This window comes from Maylandia zebra, linkage group LG22, assembly GCF_041146795.1.
Source record: "Maylandia zebra isolate NMK-2024a linkage group LG22, Mzebra_GT3a, whole genome shotgun sequence".
NCBI classification, from domain to species: Eukaryota; Metazoa; Chordata; class Actinopteri; order Cichliformes; family Cichlidae; genus Maylandia; species Maylandia zebra.
In genome coordinates, this window is record NC_135187.1 from 30,112,920 (window position 1) to 30,121,146 (window position 8,227).

Sequence of the window (8,227 nt, forward strand, 5' to 3'; positions counted from 1 at the left end):
GTTTTAAGCCCCCTGCTGTACTCACTGTACACTTATGACTGTGTAGCCACATCAGACACCACCTCCATTGTCAAGTTTGCTGACGACACTGTTGTTGTGGGCCTGATCTCCGACAATATCGAGACGGCCTACCTGGAGGAGATTAGGAACCTGGAGACCTGGTGCCAGGAGAATAACCTCCTCCTAAACGTCAGCAAGACTAAGAAGCTGATCGTGGACTTCACTACAAAGCAGCCGAGGAATTACAAGCCCCTCATCATCAGTGGCACGCCAGTGGAGAGAGTGGACAGTTTCCAATACCTGGGTGTCCACATCACTCAGGACCTGTCATGGTCCTGTCACATCAACACCCTGGTTAAGAAAGCCTGTTAGCGTCTCTTCTTCCTCAGAAGACTTAGAGACTTCCATCTGCCACTGAAGGTGCTCAAGAACTTTTACTCCTGCAAAATCGAGAGCATCCTGACGGGAAACATCTGCACCTGGTTTGGGAACAGCACCAAGCAGGACAGACGAGATCTGCAAAGAGTGGTGCGCTCAGCTGAACGCATCATTCAATCAGAGCTCCCTGACCTGCTGTCCATCTACACCAAGCGGTGCAAGACCAAAGCTAGGAAGATTATGATGGACCTCTCCCATCCCAACAATGGACTCTTCTCACTGTTGAGGTCCGGGAAGCGCTTCCGCTCCCTTAAGGCCAAAACAGAGAGAATGAGGAGGAGCTTCTTCCCCCAGGCTATTCGGGCCCTGAACCAGGTGTAGGACTGGACTCTCACATACACATCTCATCACTATAAGACTGGACTCTCACACACATCACATCACCACACGCACTCTGGTTTTTCTTCATGCACACTTCCTATAATTTATAATCTCTTTCTGCTATTTGCACATTTTTTTACTGTAAATTTCTAAGTTAAATCTGTAAATTTTGTATAACCTGTAAATTTGTAAATACTGTAAAACCACTGTCATTTAATGGCACTACATTGCACAGCTACAAGCATTTCACCTCATGTCATACTGTGTATGGTTGTGTGTGTGACAAATAAAATTTGAATTTGAATTTGAATTTGACTATAGGCGTGAGGGCTATGGGTCTTTAGTCATTGAGGCTGTGAGATCGATCCGCACTGCAGTAAACGCCAGGACCGCCTCCTACAACGCGGGTCTCGCCACTGGCGATATGAGCGCCTACAAAGCGGCCTTGTACGGCGTACGGCGTGCGGCGTGCGGTGAGAGATGCCAAACGCCGGTACCGGGAGGGCTTCCACCAGGGGGACACACGGAGTATGTGGCACGGACTATGCACCATTACGGACTACAAAGCCAGGGACACTGCGCCGATCAACGCCGACTCTGCATTCACCAACGAGCTGAATCAGTTCTACGCCCGTTTCGAGGTTAGCCAGGCGGCTAATTCTATCTACCGCCTGACTACCGAGGACAGTGACGTCATCAGTGAGAGACCGGTGACCAGCATTGCGGAGCATGACGTCCGAGCGGCTTTGAGGAGAGTGAACACAAGGAAAGCGGCGGGGCCAGACGGCATCACCGGCCGTCTGCTGTGCTGACCAGCTAGCAGGTGTGTTCACTTACATCTTCAGACCTGGCGAAGTCTGTGGTCCCCACATGCTTCAAAAGATCCACCATCATCCCTGTGCCCAAGAACAGCAAACCCTCATCCCTGAACGATTACCGGCCAGTTGCACTGACCTCGGTAGTAATGAAGGTGTTTGAGAGGCTGCTGAAGAACACCATCTCTTCCTCCATCCCAGACACTACAGATCCGCTGCAGTTCGCCTACAGATCCAACAGATCCACAGAGGATGCCATCGCCCACGTCCTACACACCACTCTCAGCCACGTGGACAAGAAACAGGGTAACTATGTGCGAATGCTGTTTGTTGATTACAGTTCAGCGTTTAACACAATAGTGCCGAGGGATCTGGGACTTAACAGCCGTCTGTGTGCATGGGTGTTGGACTTCCTCGCTGGCAGAACTCAGGTGGTGAGGGTGGGCAGGTGCTTCTCCAACAGCATCACGATCAACACAGGAGCACCTCAGGGATGTGTCCTCTCGCCACTGCTCCACTCCCTCTACACTTCAGACTGTGTGGCCACCCATGGCTCCAACACCATTGTGAAGTTTGCTGACGACACAGTGGTGTTGGGTGCCATCTCCAACAACAATGAGGCGGCCTACATGGATGAAGTGAAGAATCTGGCATCATGGTGCCAGGACAACCACCTCCAGCTGAACATCGGCAAGACCAAGGAGCTGGTGGTGGACTTCAGAAGGGGTCAGCACAGAGACTACAAGCCCATTATCATCAATGGAGCTCCAGTGGAGAGGGTGCAGTCCTTCAAGTATCTTGGTGTTCACATCTCCTCAGACCTGACATGGGCTTCCCACATTCAGGTCCAGACCAAAAAGGCTAGGCAGCGCCTGTATCACCTACGACAACTGAGGAAGTTCAGGGTCTCTTCAAAGATCCTCAGGATTTTCTATACAGGCGCTGTGGAGAGCATCCTCACACAGAACATGACATCGTGGTTTGGGAACAGCTGTGTGAAGGACCAAAAAGCTCTCCAGAGAGTGATCCGTACAGCAGAACGCTGCTGCAGGATTGCTCTCCCCCCGCTTCAGGACACCTACACCAGGAGATGCCGGACTAGAGCAGCGCAGATACTGAAGGACCCGTCCCATCCTGGCAACAAACTGTTCCAATTTCTGCAATCTAGTAGAAGGTTCCGCATCATCTGGGCAAGGACAGAGAGACTCAAGAGGAGCTTCTATCCCCAAGCCATCCGTGCCCTAAACACACACACCCGCCCGCTCACATCATCTCACATCATCTATAATTGACTGAGGCAGGACTCTTCCAGACACTAAACCAAGGCACAATGTACATTTCAAATTCCTTTAATTTTAAACATGTTTATATTGTCTATTCATATTAATGTACAGAATTCACCTGCCTACTGCTACTACTGCACATTCACCCAATGTGTATATATATATATAAAAAAAATTTTAAAAAAACACCCAGCACGCCCCTGCGGGCGGTTTATCCTTCAAGCTCGGGTCCTCTACCAGAGGCCTGGGAGCTTGAGGGTCCTGCGCAGTATCTTAGCTGTTCCCAGGACTGCGCTCTTCTGGACAGAGATCTCCGATGTTGTTCCCGGGATCTGCTGGAGCCACTCGCCTATCTTGGGAGTCACCGCACCTAGTGCTCCGATTACCACGGGGACCACCGTTACCTTCACCCTCCACATCCTCTCGAGCTCTTCTCTGAGCCCTTGGTATTTCTCCAGCTTCTCGTGTTCCTTCTTCCTGATATTGCTGTCATTCGGAACCGCTACATCGATCACTACGGCCGTCTTCTTCTGTTTGTCTACCACCACTATATCCGGTTGGTTAGCCACCACCATTTTGTCCGTCTGTATCTGGAAGTCCCACAGGATCTTAGCTCGGTCATTCTCCACCACCCTTGGGGGCATCTCCCATTTTGACCTCGGGACTTCCAGGTTATACTCCGCACAGATGTTCCTGTACACTATGCCGGCCACTTGGTTATGGCGTTCCATGTATGCCTTGCCTGCTAGCATCTTGCACCCTGCTGTTATGTGCTGGATTGTCTCTGGGGCATCTTTACACAGCCTGCACCTGGGGTCTTGCCTGGTGTGATAGACCCCAGCCTCTATGGATCTTGTGCTCAGAGCTTGTTCTTGTGCTGCCATGATTAGTGCCTCTGTGCTGTCTTTCAGTCCAGCTTTGTCCAGCCACTGGTAGGATTTCTGGATATCAGCCACCTCCTCTATCTGCCGGTGGTACATACCGTGCAGGGCTCTGTCCTTCCATGATGGTTCCTCGTCTCCCTCCTCTTTCTTGGGTTTCTGCTGCCTGAGGTATTCACTGAGCACTCGGTCAGTTGGGGCCATCTTCCCAATGTATTCTTGGATGTTCGTTGTCTCATCCTGGACTGTGGTGCTGACACTCACCAGTCCCCGGCCCCCTTCCTTCCGCTTAGCGTACAGCCTCAGGGTGCTGGACTTGGGGTGAAACCCTCCATGCATGGTAAGGAGCTTTCTTGTCTTTATGTCAGTGGCTTCTATCTCCTCCTTTAGCCAGCCTATTACCCCAGCAGGGTACCTGATCACGGGCAGGGCGTACGTGTTGATGGCCCGGATCTTGTTCTTACCATTCAGCTGACTCCTCAGGACTTGCCTGACCCTCTGCAGGTACTTGGTGGTTGCAGCTTTTCTAGCGGCCTCTTCATGGTTCCCATTCGCCTCCGGGATCCCCAAGTACTTGTAACTGTCCTCTATGTCTGCAATGTTGCCTTCTGGTAGTTCAATCCCCTCAGTTCTGACTACCTTCCCTCTCTTTGTTACCATCCGACTACACTTCTCCAGTCCGAACGACATTCCAATGTCATTGCTGTATAGCCTGGTAGTGTGGATCAGTGAATCGATGTCTCGTTCACTCTTGGCATACAGCTTGATGTCATCCATGTACAGGAGGTGGCTGACAACTGCTCCGTTCCGTAGTCGGTATCCGTAGCCAGTCTTGTTAATGATCTCACTGAGGGGGTTCAGGCCTATGCAGAACAGCAGTGGGGACAGAGCATCTCCTTGGTAGATCCCGCACTTGATGGTGACTTGTGCTATGGGCTTGGAGTTGGCCTCTAGTGTTGTACGCCACATCCCCATTGAGTTCCTGATGAAGGCTCTTAGGGTCCCATTGATCTTGTACAATTCTAGGCATTCCAGTATCCAGCTGTGGGGCATTGAGTCATAGGCCTTCTTGTAATCAATCCAGGCAGTGCACAGGTTGGTCAGTCTGGTCTTGCAGTCTCGGCTGATTGGTGTTTTGCGCCTCTGGTATTCTTGCCAATTCCTTTCTGTGTCCCGCTCATGTATTGACCCATGTGTCTGTTCATCTTAGCCGATATGATGCCTGACAGGAGCTTCCATGTAGTACTGAGGCAGGTTATTGGTCGGTAGTTGGAGGGGACCGGTCCCTTCTTGGGGATCAGGACCGTCCGGCCTTCAGTTAGCCATTCCGGGTGTCTCTCGTTAACTAGCAGCTGGTTCATTTGTGCTGCCAGACGCTCGTGGAGTGCAGTTAGCTTCTTCAGCCAGTAGGCGTGAACCATGTCGGGCCCTGGTGCTGTCCAACTCTTCATACTGGAGACCCTTTCTTGGATATCTGCCACTGTGATGGTTACTGGACCCTGTTCAGGGAGGTCGCTGTGGTCTGCCCTCAGATCCTCTAGCCACTGAGCATTGCCGTTATGGGTTGCATCCTTCTCCCATATGCTCTTCCAGTATTGCTCCGTCTCCAGCCTTGGTGGTGCTGTTCTCTTATTGTTCCCTTGCCACTGAGAGTACACCTTTGCTGGTTCTGTGGAGAACAGCTGGTTTATTCTCCTGCCTTCTATCTCTCTGGTGTACCTCCTCAAGCGGCTGGCCAAGGCTGTGAGTCTTTGCTTGGCAGTTTCCAAGGCCTCAGGTATGGACAGCTTGCTGTATTTCTTAGGCACCTCATTCGTCGCACCTTTCTGCAACTCCGTTAGTTGGCTAACCTCTCTCCGTGCTACTTTGATCTTGCCCTCTAGCCTCCTTCTCCATGGAGGGTACTGCCCCTTGTGGCTGTTCAACTTGTAGCCAAGCATCTCACTGATCACTGCTGCCGTATTGTAGATCAGCTTGTTAGTGTCGGTAATCGTGGTTGTAGGTATTGCCCGTAGTGCTGCATTAACATCATCTAGCAGACCTTCTGAGGGTACTTCACGTAATCTTGGTAACCTGCTACGGGGGATCCAGGTTTCAAGCTTGGCCATGATCCTATTTTTCAGGTCAGTTCCTCCCGCACTCAACGATCCTTCTCCTATCGCACTTGGGGCTATGTACCCAATCTCGGGTGGGGGTGATGATATCTCCCCCCTGACCTGGCGTCCTGACTCCTCCTTGCCGTAGCATTTGTGTTGTACCTCGTCAATCTCTAGCTGTGAGAGCAGTCCCTTCTTTCGAATGTTGGAACACTGAGCTACTAGTTGTTTCGACTAGGATCAACAAGGTCCGCGTCAGGTGTTGAGGAACCAGGGCACCCTGACGAAAAGTGGGCTACTGGAACAAGAAGGCATCGGTGGGCAAGGGACGAAAACAGGGCGTTGTTGGAATGCTACTACGCAAGTAACCCCGGCGGAAGGGGCTACATGAATAGGATGAGGGACCTATGGATTCTTCGATACCCAACATCCACAATGACGGCGAAACAACTAGTAGCTCAGTGTTCCAACATTCGAAAGAAGGGACTGCTCTCACAGCTAGAGATTGACGAGGTACAACACAAATGCTACGGCAAGGAGGAGTCAGGACGCCAGGTCAGGGGGGAGATATCATCACCCCCACCCGAGATTGGGTACATAGCCCCAAGTGCGATAGGAGAAGGATCGTTGAGTGCGAGAGGAACTGACCTGAAAAATAGGATCATGGCCAAGCTTGAAACCTGGATCCCCCGTAGCAGGTTACCAAGATTACGTGAAGTACCCTCAGAAGGTCTGCTAGATGATGTTAATGCAGCACTACGGGCAATACCTACAACCACGATTACCGACACTAACAAGCTGATCTACAATACGGCAGCAGTGATCAGTGAGATGCTTGGCTACAAGTTGAACAGCCACAAGGGGCAGTACCCTCCATGGAGAAGGAGGCTAGAGGGCAAGATCAAAGTAGCACGGAGGGAGGTTAGCCAACTAACGGAGTTGCAGAAAGGTGCGACGAATAAGGTGCCTAAGAAATACGGCAAGCTGTCCATACCTGAGGCCTTGGAAACTGCCAAGCAAAGACTCACAGCCTTGGCCAGCCGCTTGAGGAGGTACACCAGAGAGATCGAAGGCAGGAGCATAAACCAGCTGTTCTCCACAGAACCAGCAAAGGTGTACTCTCAGTGGCAAGGGAACAATAAGAGAACAGCACCACCAAGGCTGGAGATGGAGCAATACTGGAAGAGCATATGGGAGAAGGACGCAACCCATAATGGCAATGCTCAGTGGCTGGAGGATCTGAGGGCAGACCACAGCGACCTCCCTGAACAGGGTCCAGTAACCATCACAGTGGCAGATATCCAAGAAAGGGTCTCCAGTATGAAGAGTTGGACAGCACCAGGGCCCGACATGGTTCACGCCTACTGGCTGAAGAAGCTGACTGCACTCCACGAGCGTCTGGCAGCACAAATGAACCAGCTGCTAGTTAACGAGAGACACCCGGAATGGCTAACTGAAGGCCGGACGGTCCTGATCCCCAAGGACCCCAAGAAGGGACCGGTCCCCTCCAACTACCGACCAATAACCTGCCTCAGTACTACATGGAAGCTCCTGTCAGGCATCATATCGGCTAAGATGAACAGGCACATGGGTCAATACATGAGCGGGACACAGAAAGGAATTGGCAAGAATACCAGAGGCGCAAAACACCAGCTACTGGTAGACAGAACAATCAGCCGAGACTGCAAGACCAGACTGACCAACCTGTGCACTGCCTGGATTGATTACAAGAAGGCCTATGACTCAATGCCCCACAGCTGGATACTGGAATGCCTAGAATTGTACAAGATCAATGGGACCCTAAGAACCTTCATCAGGAACTCAATGGGGATGTGGCGTACAACACTAGAGGCCAACTCCAAGCCCATAGCACAAGTCACCATCAAGTGCGGGATCTACCAGGGAGATGCTCTGTCCCCACTGCTGTTCTGCATAGGCCTGAACCCCCTCAGTGAGATCATTAACAAGACTGGCTACGGATACCGACTACGGAACGGAGCAGTTGTCAGCCACCTCCTGTACATGGATGACATCAAGCTGTATGCCAAGAGTGAACGAGACATCGATTCACTGATCCACACTACCAGGCTATACAGCAATGACATTGGAATGTCGTTCGGACTGGAGAAGTGTAGTCGGATGGTATCAAAGAGAGGGAAGGTAGTCAGAACTGAGGGGATTGAACTACCAGAAGGCAACATTGCAGACATAGAGGAAAGTTACAAGTACCTGGGGATCCCGCAGGCGAATGGGAACCATGAAGAGGCCGCTAGAAAAGCTGCAACCACCAAGTACCTGCAGAGGGTCAGGCAAGTCCTGAGGAGTCAGCTGAATGGTAAGAACAAGATCCGGGCCATCAACACGTACGCCCTGCCCGTGATCAGGTACCCTGC